The 15,028-nt window shown below is 53.6% G+C and overlaps 1 protein-coding gene across 4 annotated transcripts in view; it reads left to right on the top strand.

Annotated features, from left to right (window-relative positions):
* Positions 1 to 15,028, top strand: part of GGTA1 (glycoprotein alpha-galactosyltransferase 1 (inactive)) — a 55,690-nt gene that overhangs the window by 17,525 nt on the left and 23,137 nt on the right. For 3 of the 4 annotated variants that reach the window (XM_077769742.1, XM_077769743.1, XM_077769745.1), the window contains exon 2: positions 10,943 to 11,058. The gene's annotated coding sequence lies outside the window, so the exon portion shown is untranslated. Of the gene's footprint in view, positions 1 to 8,558; positions 8,658 to 10,942; positions 11,059 to 15,028 lie in introns of all 4 variants that reach the window. The other variant, XM_077769744.1, reaches the window with a different exon arrangement.

The raw sequence follows: 15,028 nt of genomic DNA, 5'->3' as shown, positions 1-15,028 counted from the left end.
CATGGGGTCAGCCAGCATTATATCCAGAGTGTTTATGATATCTACGTATTTATGATGTGCGGATGGACTAAAGTAGCTATTATTCACTCCCCATCCTTGCATGAAGATGGTGCAGATTCCTTACCCTGTCCCAGCCACGAGCTCCGGGCTCTGTGGGATAGATGGGGGGCACCTGCGTCTGCCGTGGACTCGTTTGGCATCTGGGGAGGCCCATAGACTCCTTCTGAGAATGGTTTAAAACATGAGAAATAAAATAAATGAGATCATAGAAAAAATGAGTCAAGTTGAACTCTAATTATGCAAATATTAATATTAGGGGTTGAATTTCAGCTCACTGAGATCTTTTCTCACGTGCAAGATGGGGCTGATTTCAGTACCTGTTTTCAGGGTTGAAACAGAATTGAGTGATGGGTGTAAAGTGCTCTGAACACAGCTTGGCACGTTGTATGCATTCAGTGAAGAGTAGTGTTTGCTGCTGCTACTACTAGTGATATGAATTATTATAAAAGATACAGATCCGTGCCCACAGTCTGGGTTGGGAGAGAGAGAGAGAGTGTGTGTGTGTGTGTGTGCGCGCGCGCGTGTGTGTGTGAACTAGTAATTAAAAGGAGAAGTTAAGGTGTAGAAGAAAAGCCCGATAACAGGCTAAGAGGAGCTCACAGGGAGTGACATAGCTTCTGGCTATAAAAGTACCATGTAGTGGCTGACCGTTGGGGCCACCAGGCTTGGGTTAATCTGGCTCTGACCCTTAGCTGTTGGAGCTGGGCAAGTGATACCATCTCTCTGGGCCTCGATTTCCTTCTATGGAAAATGAGGTAATGGTAGAATCTACTGCACAGGATGCTGTGAGCTCCACCTCCTCTGTTCCTATGACGGACCGGTTCAATCACTTGTCCATTATTGCACGGAGCACATCCCCCTCCTCATCTTTCTGGCCCACCCCCCGGCCGGTTCAGTCCTTAACTGCAATGAATCAAGCAGGTTTCCATCTCTGCCACTGTCCCTGGGCTGGTGGATGTGCTCAGGGCCAGTCCCAGCAGGCTCACGGTGCTGCTTAGCACCCTGTGTCCTTACCCCCCGCAAGTGTCCTCTCCCAGTGCCCTGGGCATCTGCTGCCAACCTGGAGGGCTCTCAGGCTGCAGCCCCACTTGCTCTTATCAAGTGATCTAGCTTCTTCATAGGAAAGGAAGGCTGTAGAAAACAACACTCTCAACTTCCTTCTCATTCTTTTCAAAGATAGCTGAATGCTCACCTAGCTTTGGGTCTTCAGGAGAAAATCTCCCCAGGCCATTAGAGAAATGTTCTTGCCTCCATTTACTTGCCTTTGTTCATGAATGGCTCTCACTGATGAGGGCAGTGAAGGTTTCCCAGAGAAGAGGGTAGACCTAGAGAATCTCCTACCCTGGGTGAGATGGGCTGTGTATCAGCCAGGATGGAGTAGGTTATCCTGCAGTAACAAACAGCCCCTAGATCCTAGGGGCTAAACTCATAAAGGTTTATTTCCTACTCTACTTGACGTGAGCATCCTGGGTCAGCTGGTGGCTGTGCCCCTCACTCACAGACCCAGGCTGATGGAACACCTTTTTTTTTTTTTAAAGTTTATTTATTTATTTTGAGAGAGAAAGAAAGCATGAGTGAGGGAGGGACGGAGAGAGAGAATCCCAAGCAGGCTCTGCATTGCCAGCGCAGAGCCTGACACAGGGCTCGATCCTATAAACCATGAGATCATGACCTGAGCCGATGTCAGGAGTCAGATGCTTAACCAATTGAGCCACCCGGGTGCCCCTGATGGATCACCTTCTTGAAGGTGCTCCGTGGCATGGAGGAAAAGGAGCCCTAGGAGGTCTTGCCCCGGCAATTGAATAGCCCACTTTTATTATATTGGTGAGACTAGTCACTAGTCCCTGACCCCAAGGGCACCAGGAAACGAAATCCTACGGTGAAGGGGAAGAGCTGGAAATATTTGGTGGAACAGCATTAATGAGTATCTCAGTGGGATAGTCCCTTCTGCGCCTAACTGAGGTCAGCAGTCTGGGTTGTGCAGACAGAGCCTTGTGAGTGCAAAGAAGCCACGCCCCGGGCAAAAACCCCAAAGCCACTTCTCAGCCTCCAGCCCTATGCAGAGGAACAAAGAGGCTACAAAGATGACAGCACCTGAGAGGCGTGGGAGAGGGTACAAAAGCAGAAGCTCCGAGAAGAAGCTGTGGCCATGATAAGGGAAGGTGATACCTTGCTGAGAGCTCTGGGCCTTACATTCATGGGAAAGGCAGCGGCAACAGGGTCGAATTGGGGCGTTCACGCCACATTCTTCATAACAGACCCGTGTGACGCTTCTTAAGCGGAGCTCGTGTTTAGGTGCTTTGGCTCTGTTTCTGAGCTCTTTTTACATTTATGCTTCGATGAGGATGTTTTTTCTGAATTGGATGCCTCGCTGGCTGCCGCCCATCCGGTGCTCACCCCTTCCTAGTACCATCTCTGTGCTCACACCAGCAAGCCCGCCATGGCATCCCCGAATCACTCACGAGCAGTGGAGCCGGGGGAAGGGAAGGACAGTGATGTGGCCGTTCCTGGCAGAGGCTTCTGGGGGGTTCTGGACCACAAGTAAGGAAGCTTGGGAAGAAGACTGTTGACTGCGGCCTCCAGCCGCTCCCGGAGCCCTTCGATTTCCTGTGCTGTGGTTATGAGGCATCTCGTCCTGGAGAGAGGCCAGACACCTGGGTGCCAGCTCTGGTCGCCTCGCTTCATTGCCAGGTGGCCCTGGATCAGTCATTTTCCACCCGTGGGGGCCTCGGTTTTCTCATCTAGAAAATGAAGCAGTTCAGGACGCCAGGGTGGCTCGGTCAGTTAGGCACCAGACTTCGGCTCAGGTCACGATCTCTCGGTTCGTGGGTTCGAACCCCACATCAGGCCCTGTGCTGACAGCTCAGAGCCTGGAGCCTGCTTCGGATTCTGTGTGTCTCTCTCTGTTCCTCCCTGGCTCACACTCTGTCTCTCAAATATAAATGAACATTAAAAAAAAATTTTTTATTAAAAAAAAGAAAACATGAAGCAGCTCAGAAGACTTGGGCGGCATGCGTGACAGTAGCGTGACCCTAGTTAGTGAGGGTGTTCCTGTGGCCACATGGGCAAGGTGGCATGTGAGACCATTTTCTGATTCCCCCAGAAATCCATGCAGCTCAGAGTAAAGGAGTGACTGACTGTTGAGGGGGGGGGGTCTCCTTTGTCTTTTCTGTCTCCAGACATTCACCTCAGCTGCAGAATGCGGTTCGTGACGTGACTCGGATTCCGGGCTCAGCCTCGCACTGGAGCTCCATGAGAAAGAGGCCATATCGGCTAATCCTTGTAGACCTAGTAGGCTGAACTGTGCCTGGCATGTGGTAGGTGCCAATATTGGCACTAAATAAATGCTTATTTAATGAACGAGTATGCAAGTGAATACGCAGTTCCCTTCAACTTTGAATCAGTGACGTTCAGACCTCCTAAGGGGAAGAAGGAGGTTGGAGAAGGCCTTGGCTCCCCCCAAAACGAACTTTCAGGACAGTCACCTTGGCCAAGTCACCAGCCTCCTCCCCTGCTGGTGGAAAGAGCCGCACTCACCCTGCTTCACAGTCTGGGGAGGCTCCAGCGGGTGGGAAGATTTGGAAATGCCCACTGCCAAGGAAGGGCTGAGTGTTTTCAGGACAGAGGAACACGGTGGACTCTTTGGGGACACAGAGCAGATGATGCTAGAGCCTGAGGGGGAGGTTTCTGGAATAATTGTTATTAGGCGTTGAGTAGCTGCCATTTACTTACTGGGCACCTGCTCTGACCTCAGGCCCTATGCCAAGCACTTTATGTGCGCCATCCTGTTCCCCGTGGTCTAAGAGAAAGGCATTTTACAGAGGAGCGAAACCAAGTCTCAGAAGGCTCACACGATTTGCCCAAGGTCACACATTAAGTTAATGCCAGGCCTGTCTCCCTCAAATGCAGACTTTAACCTCTGTGTCAGGCTGCCTTCGACCACTATGATGAGGCAGAGACAGAACTTGTCTCCTAGACCTCAGTGATGATAACAGCACTTCCCTCTTCCTAAGCACCTGCAAAGTACAGGGAGCTTTACAATTACTGCTTTTCAACAACCCAAGGCATTATTATCCGTATTTTACAGATGAGTAAACTGAGGCTCATAGGGTGTGAGGTGATTTACNGTGGGCAGGGCTAGGATTTGAGTCTAGACCTGTCTCATTCCAAGAACAAGAGAAGAAAAGGCCATCTCCATTATGACCTCAGTTAAAAGCTGTTTGGTTTTGTTTTTTAGCTTACAGCTAGAGTTCTTGGAACCTCATCTTTTAAGATTCATTCTTGGAAGTTTGGAGCCAATGTATTACAAGAGACCTAGGGAAACCTAGTAGTTTGGTGGGGGGGGGGGGGAACAAGAGAAAACAGCTTTAGGATTTTCCAGTAAATTCTTAGCCTCTGAATACCTCCTGGCCTGCAGGGAGGAAGTAGGTGATCCCAGCCAAGGCACTGGGCACGATGAGTTGAGGGCAGGGACAGGAGTGCCCGAAGGTGGTTTGTACCACCTCTGAGCAGCGGCAGGAAATAATCTGGGGGATCCTAGGGGACCAGCAGGCAGTGAACACAAGCGCCGGATCCTAGGCGGGAGGGATCTTGAAGAGGACGTCACTGAACTGTCTTTATTTTATTGACCCAGCCTTACACCCTGGTGACCCTGTGACTTGTCCCCCAGACTGGCACGCTCCTGAAAGTGAAAGGGAAACACTAAAACATCAACCTGCTAACTGCTCCCCGGCACATAGTAACCCGCAGCCGTCCTAAGGAAAGCAGTGTGAATGGTCACCCTGATTTTGAGGGCCTTTCTCCCCACACCGGGCAAAGGCAAAGACTGTAAGAAGGCAAAGCACAAGTAGTGGCAATGGGAAGATGGTAGAAAGAAAACGAAGGAACAGGAGACGGACCCTGAGTGGTCAGGAGCCCTGACTTCGGCCAGCGGACGTGTGCGAGGCCCGGCTCTGTCCCAGGGCCAGCCCGGGTAGTCTGATGGCAGTAGTTGACATCTACAGATGGCATCTGGGCGTTTGCGGGCACGCGTGTCCCTCTCGGCGGACACGGACTTGAAAAGTGCAGGCAGTGGGTCTCATTCATTTTGTGTGGCGTGTCCCCGTCCCCCTCAGTACCAGCACAGTGCCTGGTACTGAGGAAGTGCCCCCTAAATGTGCATTGACGGAATAAATGCCCATGGCGCCGCATTATTATTTCCTGTGCGGAGGAAAGAGCCGGGAGCCCTATCTCTGAGGACCCGTCAGGTTCAATGGGGACGGCAGGGCTGCACGGACAGGCAGAGCTGATTGGCTGTGCGATCTTGTCCGCGTTACTCAACCTCCGAGCCTCGGCTCCCTGGCTGGGAAGTGGAGAGGGTCGTCGCTGAGCATGGAAAGGGTCAAGTGAAATGGCGTGTGTAAGTGAACGGTGGCCTGTATTGTGGTTAATGGCGTTCTGGGAAGCAGAGATCGGTTCCACCCTGCAAAGATGTGCCTGAGGATCAGAGCAGTCTAGACATGAGACAGACACCCCCACCCCCACCCCCGCCCCGGCCAGAAGCCACCAAGCAGAGGCTGTCTGGCATGGATGCTGTAAGCGGGTGGCCACCTTTGGGAGGTAGGCTGGGCTAGCGGGACACAGAGAGTTGGCAGATCACCGCGGGTGCAGAAGCCTGAGGGGCTTGAACTCCTGCGGACTAGAGTGACTTGTTTATTGCTCTCCTGTCACCTGGCAGGCGTTGGCCAGCTGGGGGAGCACACAGGGCCAGCATGGCTGGGCCTCGGAGCTGGCCCCTTGAGAGACAGGCTCTGTTTCCGGGGGGTTTGGGGGGCGGGGGGGACACGGGACCCAGGCAGAGGCAGGCCTGCAAACATTCCCTTCTCTCCTTGCTGGTTCCAGGGCCTCCCGTTGTGGCTGAGGGGGGAGGAGGCTGCGTGGAACTTGCCTCTCGGCGACTCTGAGACTCTGATGTTCTGATCGCAGCCAGATAAAGCCTTGGATTAGGCACACCTGTTGGCTCTGGCCTCCTACCGGGAGGGCCCCTGCTCCACCCAAGGGCTGGGGTCTCCCCTTCTATGTCCCCTTCCATGTCTGAAAGCACCAGGTGCCCCTGTGCAGAGGCCTGCAGCCAGGGTCCGTGGCTGGGCTGAAGGGGGGCCGAGACCCCACAGAGCTGGGATGCAACGCAGGGTGAGAGACGCTGGCCCAGGCTTTTCATCCACCAGGAGGCGGGGGGCGGGGGGAGTTGGGGGGTGGTGTGGAAAACAACCGTGCGCACTCCAGGAGTTGCCCAGGGTAGAGGCAGAGCGGGGGCCAGAACCTCGGTCTGCTGCCACTCCTCCCCGCCTGGCACTCCCTGGGAGCCTCAGAGGGCGGCAGCTCTGCCCGCGCCCATGTTTGTGGCCTTCTCCTCTCTTCCAGAGGCAAGGGGGGCCCAGAGGCGGTCAGATGGGAGCATGGCCCCGAGCCGAGAATCCAGACGGGCTCACCAGACTCAACTCACAGCCGTCTCGCTGCTGTGTGGGCTGTACTGGGTCTTCCCTGGTTTTCATGATTCCTTTTTTTTTTTTTAAGTTTATTTATTTACTTAGAAAGAGAGAGAGTGTGTGAGGGACAGAGAGAGAGGGGGAGAGAGAAAATCCCAAGCAGCCTCTGCACTGTCAGCGCTGAGCCCCACGCTGGGCTCGAACTCAGGCAACCATGAGATCATGACCTGAGCTGAAATCAAGAGTCAGACATTCAACCGACTTAGCCACCCAGGCGCCCCCAGGATTCCTTTTGTTTCTGACTCCTCCCCCCACTGCATCCTTACTGTGCCCCCCCTCCAGGGCTTTGCCCTCTCCGCTTCCTCTGCCTCAGCACCCACAGACCTGCCCGCTCTTGCCTGCATACTCACGACTCCCAAATCAGACTCCTCCCAGCCTCGCTTTCTCTGGGACGCCACCGCTGAGCTGGTTCCAGCAGGTTCTTCAAACCCAACACATCTAGAACGGAACTCACCAGCTCCCAACCTTACACACCGTTAGTAGGAACGACACCGTTTCACTCCGTCATCTCACCCCGAAACCCAGGCACCAGCCCGGAGCGGAGCTCGCGAACGTCAGCCCGCGGCCGAAACAGCGGATGCCTCCTGTAGACACTGACCCTGCACCCGCACTGCACACACCCCCGGTCCACACCTGGAGGAGCATGGACTACACCCGCGTCCGCCTCGCTCCCTTCCCCCCACTGCTCACTGCTATCACTGCTCTTATCACTGCCTTCCATGTCTAGCGGGACATGTATAGCTGACATTTATCGAACACGCAGGTGCCAAGCACGTGGATGGCGCATGCGTCGTAGCCTGAAAAGACGCATTGAACATCGGCTGATGTAATAGGCACCTTCACTTTGGTCCAAAACACACGAAAGTGTGTGCCTGTAAAGTTGACATTCTGGTAAAAGAAGAATGATATTTACGAGGTAAATAAGGAACCTACGAAAAGAAAGTCACTTTAAATCCGGGAATGGCTCACCGACAAGGTGACACTTAAGAGAAGTTGAAGGAGAATTTGTTTCATGTAACCCCAGGTCTCAAGGTGCCCTTGCCTTCATTCGTCTCAGACGGCTGGTGCTTTCTTATCTTCCAGCAACGTCCACAGTCTAGGTCTGTGGTCTCACCAGGGACATGGGCCAGCAGCCTTCATGGGCCAGCCTCCCTGGCTGGAGACTTTCCTCCTCTCACCCACCCTCACCCTGCAGCCCAAATAACTCTGCAGAGCAAATCACTAACTCTCTTGCCTCATGTTATTCAAGGGTTCCCAGAACTCTCGAGATGAAATGCAGATTCCTCCGTGTGGTGAGGAATCCGGCTCCTGGCGATTAGGGCCCCACACGTATCACCAGCCCACCCATCCGGTCTTCTTTGCTTTTGCACAAACGGAAGCACCTCTGCCTGTCTTAGGGGCACCCCTCCCCCACAGGGATGCTCTTCCACACTTGTCCTGCCCTCTTTCTGAATCTTCAAACGGTCTCTCTCCTTGGCTCTCTCTCCATGAAGGTTTTCCAGCCTCAGCTGACCCCTTTAGCTGGCACCCTCTCTTGTTGGAAAGAGGTCCTTACGCCTAATGATGTCACTTCCTCACCTGAGGTTCATTTGATGGTGCCTGGCTACAGATGTAGAAATGGAGGCACAGAGAAGTTAAGCAAGTCGCCCAGGATTGCACAGCATAGGGGCCAGAGCTGGGACTCAAAATCAGGCAGCCGGGCTCCAGAGTCTGTACTCGTAACCACCACTCTCTACAGCCCCTCCTCCACCCCACGAGGTGAGGATGATGATTATTCTTGACATAGAGGACGAAACCAACCAATTTGCTCTATGGCTTATAAGCAAAGATGTCTTTTGTGACTGCCCCGAACAAGTTCAGGATAAATCAAATGCTGACAACCTGCAGACTTTATGTCTGCCTTTCTATTCTTTGTCAAGAACACTTAATCCTCACAGGCAGGATCTTGACCTTCATTGTTTTCCCAACCAGGAGCGGTCTTGGATGCAAAGCCAGGGATTCCCACACCTGGGCTACAGCCACCTTGGCCACAACTCTGAGACCCTGCCTTGAGGAGTGGCCAGTGGACAGGTACTGAATGCTGGCCGCTAGCTGATAGGTCCATGGGCTGTTGGGACTGGTGGGCGCCCTAATGACCATCGGATGATGAGATTAGCCAGCCCAGGCGGGCAGATGCTGAGCTGTTACGGGTGCAGCCTCTGGCCTCCTCTGATCAGCACGTCTGAGGCTCATTTGCTAGGTCTCTGCCTCATAATTAAGCAATGACCACGAGTCTGTGCTCCTTTGTTTTGAGAGTCTGAGCATGACAGGGAAGGAAGATAACCATGTTGGATCCTTAGAAGTTAAACGTTCTGCCTCCTAGGTTTGCACGCTGTGTCGAGCTGTGGTTACCCAGCCTGGAGGCTCTCACTCCACCAGCCTGCTGAGTGTCCCTCCTGAAGGCAGCTTCGGGGAGAAAGAACAGCTCCTTGGACTCGTCAGCTGGCGACCTTGAGCAAATCACTGAGGCTCCCAGAGCCTCCTCTGTTCCCTGACCGCTTTGTGGGTGACCCCGAGGATCACTGAGAGGGGCTGCCTTTGTAAATTGTGAAGTGGGAGCCCCATCTGACCTGTGAGAGGTGTTTGCTTGTGAAAAGGACCAGTTTATCTTAGCATCTAGGCTCTGTTATCTTTCCCTTTCCCATTGACCGTCCCTCTAGATTCCTAGATCGTTTAATGCCACAAGTCTTCCCTGGGACCCCCAGTGAGGTGCTCGGTGATGCTTGATGTCTGTGGCCGGGAACTCAAAAGAAGGACAAAGTAGGGCCTGTCCATGGTCCTGTGGCCCTCAAGCCAGGGTCAGGGGAAGACAGAAGGCCCCAGATAAGGCAGCTTTCAGCAGAAAGTTTTCTGCTGGTTTCTATTCTTAACAATCACACGGAAAAGGCACATTTGTGACAAATTTACACTCCACCCACCCCATGTATCCACTACCCTGCTTAGGCAGCAGCATGGCCAGCCTCACAGGATCTCCTCTGGACGTCCCCGCTTCCTAGCGTGAGCATCACACATAGGTTTTGCCTGGTTTTGAGCTTTAAATAAACGGACCCATCCAGGGCTGCTTTCTCGGCACATGACGTGTGTGAGGTCTGTCCTGTGGGGTGTTAACAGCTACAGTTGGCTTGTTCTTATTGCTGTGCATGGAGTCCCACTCTAGGACATGACTGATCTGCTCTGATGATCGCCTTTAGGGGTAGTTTCCAGCTTTTGCTCTGCTGTGAACATTCCAGGCCGTGTCTCATGGTGGGCTTATGCATATTTTCTTTTATGTCCAGACCAGCAGTATAATGGCTGGGTTGCGAGGTGCACTTTTTACTAGATTTAAGCATGTTGTTGGAACTTCACATGCTAAATGCTGTGGTCAACCAGCTCAGGCCCCCAGAGGAGGGGCTGTGAGATTTTGTTAAGAACAGGAAGCCGCAAGTAGCTGGATCAGGCATCCCTTGGTGAGGCTCCTGGACTCTGGTCCCCTCCCCGGAGTCTGGGCTTGCCAGACCATCCTCCTGGGAGGGGAGGGGCATGGGGCCCCCTCAGGAGGGCTGGGGTTAGGGCGTGGGGGGAGGCCTTTGAGGTTCATTTCCCTGCTTTCAGCCAAAGCAGTCTGTCTGTATGCTCTGTTTTTCATGGTGGGGTCTGAGAATGACTTCCTGTGGGTTTTGTTTTTTGTTTTTTTTTACATAAAAGTTTTAGCTGTTTCGACGTTTGAAAAATCCACTGCTCTAAGGTCCTTTCCAGCTAGAAAATTCTGTTTTGGGAGCAGGAGGTGGGTGTGGGAAGGGTTAAGCATTATTCAGCCAAAGCGCAGGGCTGGGCCTCGGTGACCTTTTAAAGTTCTTATAGCTTGGTTTTCGATGCGGGAGATCTCATAACATTCTATAAAAATAGCGTTCAAACAAAACAACTTCCGAAGTTCAAAAGACGTGGAGGAGAGGCTTAACCTTGAGGAACGTTTGGGCAGCATTTCGATGAGGGTCTTAAGGACTGTTTCCTTCACCCACTCACCTCTGCAATTTTTTTTTTTAACCTCCCATTGGCTGTTCCTTATAGTAGTCATTGGGGTTGTTTAGATTCAGAATAGTTCCCATTCTGCCAAAGAGTGGGTGACGTGGGTGGCCTGTGTGTCCCTCTGAAGGGTGGTGGCCTTGCCTCCTCCGACACCAGGCCTAGTTTGGGCCTGTAGTTGCGCTCGGTGAGGGAGGCCGGGCTGTTCGTGGGCCCGGAGAGAAACGTCTCTGCCTTGGCATGTAGCTCTGAGTCAACAGGGCCTGATAAACAGCCCATTTCCCGGGGNAAACAGCTGTTTATTCTTTTGACAGGAGTTGGAACACAGTACCTTCCCTTCCTCCCAGGCCTGCCTCCTTCTGCAGAGCGGAGCTCAATAGAACTTTGTTGATTTGCCTTTTACTCTGTGGGGCGAGAAGCAGACGATGAGGTAGGTGGGGGTGCTGGAATGGTTTACTCCTGCCTTGTCGGGGTCCGTGCGGGGGGGTTGCGAGCAGGGTCTGGGCAGGGAGGAACCTCGCTCTCCCCTGCCCCCCTTGCTGGTGCCCCCAATAGTTCTGGAAGAAGACAAAGTCCTTCTCTCCCGCATCCAGAAGCAGGAGCTGGCGAGATGCTGGCCCCGAGGGTTTCACTGTAAGCTCTGCTTTATTTTCTCCCCCCACCTGGCAGGGCCTCATGGGNGTGCAGACACTTCATTTACCTTATTTCTCTTGGGAAAAAAAAAAACCAAAAAACCTTGCACCGTGACTCGAGGGCCAGACAGTAAGGAAAAGCTGGCCGGACCTAGGCTTCGGATTTCCTGCAAGGGATTCAAGAAAAGGCTCCCCAAGATGGACCTTGGAGAGCAGGTTGTTCCGTTTGCGATGGCTGGAGCGACAATTAGCTGTGTATTTAGTCTGAGACCTGACTCCTCGTTTCCTCCGTCTGTGTTTACTCTGACCCTCATAATGGAAAACAGCGCTGGAAGCAGATCTCTATTTTTTTTTTTCCCACAAATTGTCCCATGTTTCTTCCAACGGGGAGCACTTCCCTGGGTTGCCCACCATCTCAGCAGGGGGTTTGGGGAAGGTGGCACCCCCTTCCTGAGCCCCCTGGCACTGCCCCCTCCCAAGAGCTGGGCCTGAGAAGCAAAGGGTCTGCTTTTCAAACTCAGCACCGTCCCTCCCCCAGTCTCTGTCTGGGTGACTGCGGTAGCCTCAGCCTGTCCGAAACCTAGGTCCCCGCCACTGAAAGCCATGACTCTGGAGGTGATGAGGGGTGAACAAGGGGCAGTGGGTGAGAAAGCCCCGGCGGACACACAGGAGGTGCCTGGAAATGGCAGAATAGTTGAGCCAAGGTTCCCCAGCTGGGCCCGGGGAGCTAGCCCCTCAGCGAGTCTAGCCTGTGAGTGGCCAGCTTGGGGCCAGCTGTGACCCAGGTGACTGTCCTGTGATCATCAAGGGAGACAAAATGAGAAGTTGTGCCAGAGAGACCCGGGTGATCAGTCCACAGATGAGCCTTCATGCTTATTGAGAAACAAGTATTTAAAAGGGGGGCACTGAGACCCAACTCTCCAGACTTGAATCCCATCTCCACTGCTTTATGCTGTGTGACACCGGGCTCGTTACTTAACCTTTCTGAGCCTCTATTTTCCTATCTTTAAAACAGGGATGATGCTAGAGTAACTTCACAGGGTAATTGTGGGGCTCAGTGGAGAGACTAACTGGTAAAACATGTGGCCTGGGGCCTGGACTAGTTTCGTCGGGGAACATCCAAGGGTCACAGGGCCTGAAGCTGATTCCATTTTCAGAGTCATCTTCAAGCAACAGAATGCAGAGTTGCACCCACAGCATCAGGCATGGGAGCGAATATCAGAATGTGGGAAGAGATACCACAGCAAATAACAAACACCGACAAATACTCCAGACGGGACCAAACCCCAAAAAACGACATCATAACAAAACGATGCGAAAATACTATAAAAACTCTTAATGCTTCTAAGCTGTCTACCGCATCCGTCGTATTTTGGCTGCCTGGTCTTGGATGGCCTCTTTATCTGAGGATGACCCTGCAGGCTCGTTTTCAGTAGAGACCAAAGAAAGACGAATCCGTTTGGCCTCTGGCCTGCTGCCTCTTATCACTCAGAGTTTAGAAATGTCCCTTCCAGCTTCACAACTTAGTGTTGGCGGTGCCGCACCTGTAAAGCTTTTGGCTGTTTCTCACTCAGGGAACCCAGCTCTTTGATCCTCTATGGGGTGAGGGGAGGGCACCAATTGGCCGCGAAGCCTGGATCACAGCAACCCCCCCCCCCCAAGCAGGGCACAGAGCAGCATGGGGTTCAAGCCCTTCCTCTCGGGACCCAAGTGGGACGCTCCTGGGCGCTCAGCAAGGCCCCCCTGGGGCAGGTTGTTACTGGGACCCAGGTGGGCAGGCAGGTGGTAGAGCCACCACCTGCAGCCCCAGGACAGGCCCTGCGGCTGCAATGACCCCCTCAGACAGGGGCAGCACTCTTTGCCTTGAGGAAACATTGGGGCCTTCCTGGCCCACTCCCCACTCCCAACAGATCAGGCCCAGCCTTGCAAGGGGGCAGACGTCCAGGCTTCCTCGGCGTCTGGCAAGTCATCGCGGGCCGGGCGGTGCTCCCGCGTCCTGCCATCATGGTGAAGAATCCACGTGGGCCCTGGCGCCAGGGGCCCCCAGTGCGTCTACACGAACACCTTGGTAAACTGAGACTTCCAGCTCTCTGCTTGATTTCTCTTCCAAGTCCCGGGTCCCTGGGGAAAGCCTGTCGTGGGACGTTAAGTCCACAGACGGGGACTTGTTTCACAGACGGGGAGACTGAGGCCAGAGAAGCTCGTGGATCCCGGTTCCCAGAGCTCCACCCACCTGTAGGTCTGCTACACGCGGGAACCTCCCCTTCCCCGCCTGCCTGCCTCGAGCACCGAGCACCGGGCCGAGGGGGCAAACGTCATGAGCGGCCGGGTCCGAGCTGTGGGCAGAGGGGAGGGAGCGCTGGTGACAGCCACGGCTCTACCACAGAGCCATGCATTCTAGAAACTCCCATTACAAAGCACCATCATCATTACGGCTGCCTCGTGTGGCGCATTTCCTGGCCACCAGGCACCATGTGCTTGGTAAACACGATCCCCTTCAGTCCTTTCTAGAACCCCGGGGGTGGGGGGCTTAAAGCTCCATTTTGTATATGTAAACAGGCTCAGAGTTCTCACCCAAGACACAACCAGGACCACTGATTCCAGAGCCTTAGTGCTGGTCTAGTTTCCTCCTGCAATGCCGGGTCTAAGCGTCACAGGGGAGGGTGCGGAGAACTCGGGTTCTGTCCAAGGTCATGAACACCCCGCTGGCTCCTGTGCCCTCCCCTGTCCCCTTAGCTGAGTTGTTTTCTTGTGCAGCTCTTGTCACTACCTGACCTGTATCCTTTTGAGTCCCTTGACTCGAGTGCAATATTCCAGAAGCGACCGAGGCCGACGGGAAGAGGGCATGGGCTTGGGAGGACCAGGGGAGGAATCAGAGGCAGAGAGGAGGATTGGTTAACCGGTGGGAAGGTTTGCTTTCCTCTGGCACCGCTTTCCCCCCTGCCTGATTCCCGTTCTCCCCAGATAATGGCTTTTCCAGGGCTCCTGAGTGCTCTGATATTCAGCTGAGACGTTTACCTTTTCCCCAGACACCAGATGGAGAAAACATGCTTCAGCAGAATTCCTTTCAGAGAGGAATTCAGTTTGGAAGGGATACCTTGACTTAGCCCAGTTGGGGTGTAACTCCGAGATTCTCTGATGTGTGTGTGTGTGTGTGTGTGTGTGTGTGTGTGTTGGTGGTGAGGGGACAGAATGGGGGTGGGTAAGGCAGAGTTAATTTATGGGCCACACTTCGTGTGGGAGCCATGGCGAGGGCGAGGGGCGCTCTCAGGGAGTGGCCCTGGGGTAGCCCTTGCCGGCGTGGGACGGATCTAGAGAATAATCACAAGCATGACAAGAAAGCCTGGGAGGGGGTGGGGTATTCTGGTGGAACTGGCCAAATCTTCGTGAGGGAGGCCCCCAGGTGACCTGGAGCTACAGGCTCCTGCATGAGACATGGTGTCTTTCAGTAGGTCCCCATTCCGTGCCCTACCCCGACACGAGGGAATTTAGAAGCCATCCCACATTTCCTGCTTGGTGGGTAAGACGGCCAACCACCAATTTTCAGAATTATACAGTTTTGAAAATTCTGAGACAGAAACACAAGAGAAGGACTTTTAGACCGTGCTGACTGCCAAATGCCTCATTTTTGTCCAGAGAGAGAAATTTAAATGCTTTAAAAGATCTGTTGGACACACTGCCAACCCTTCCTTCCCTGGGGATGTGGATTCCAGAGCCCAGGAAGCATGGGTACACCCTTTCTAGTGCCTTGCTAACACAGTATTGCGG

The sequence above is a fragment of the Crocuta crocuta genome, unplaced genomic scaffold (genome assembly GCF_008692635.1).
Source record: "Crocuta crocuta isolate KB4526 unplaced genomic scaffold, BGI_CrCroc_1.0 scaffold95, whole genome shotgun sequence".
Lineage (NCBI taxonomy): Eukaryota > Metazoa > Chordata > Mammalia > Carnivora > Hyaenidae > Crocuta > Crocuta crocuta.
Note: the sequence above shows the minus strand (reverse complement) of the source record. Positions and strands in the feature narration are given on the sequence as shown.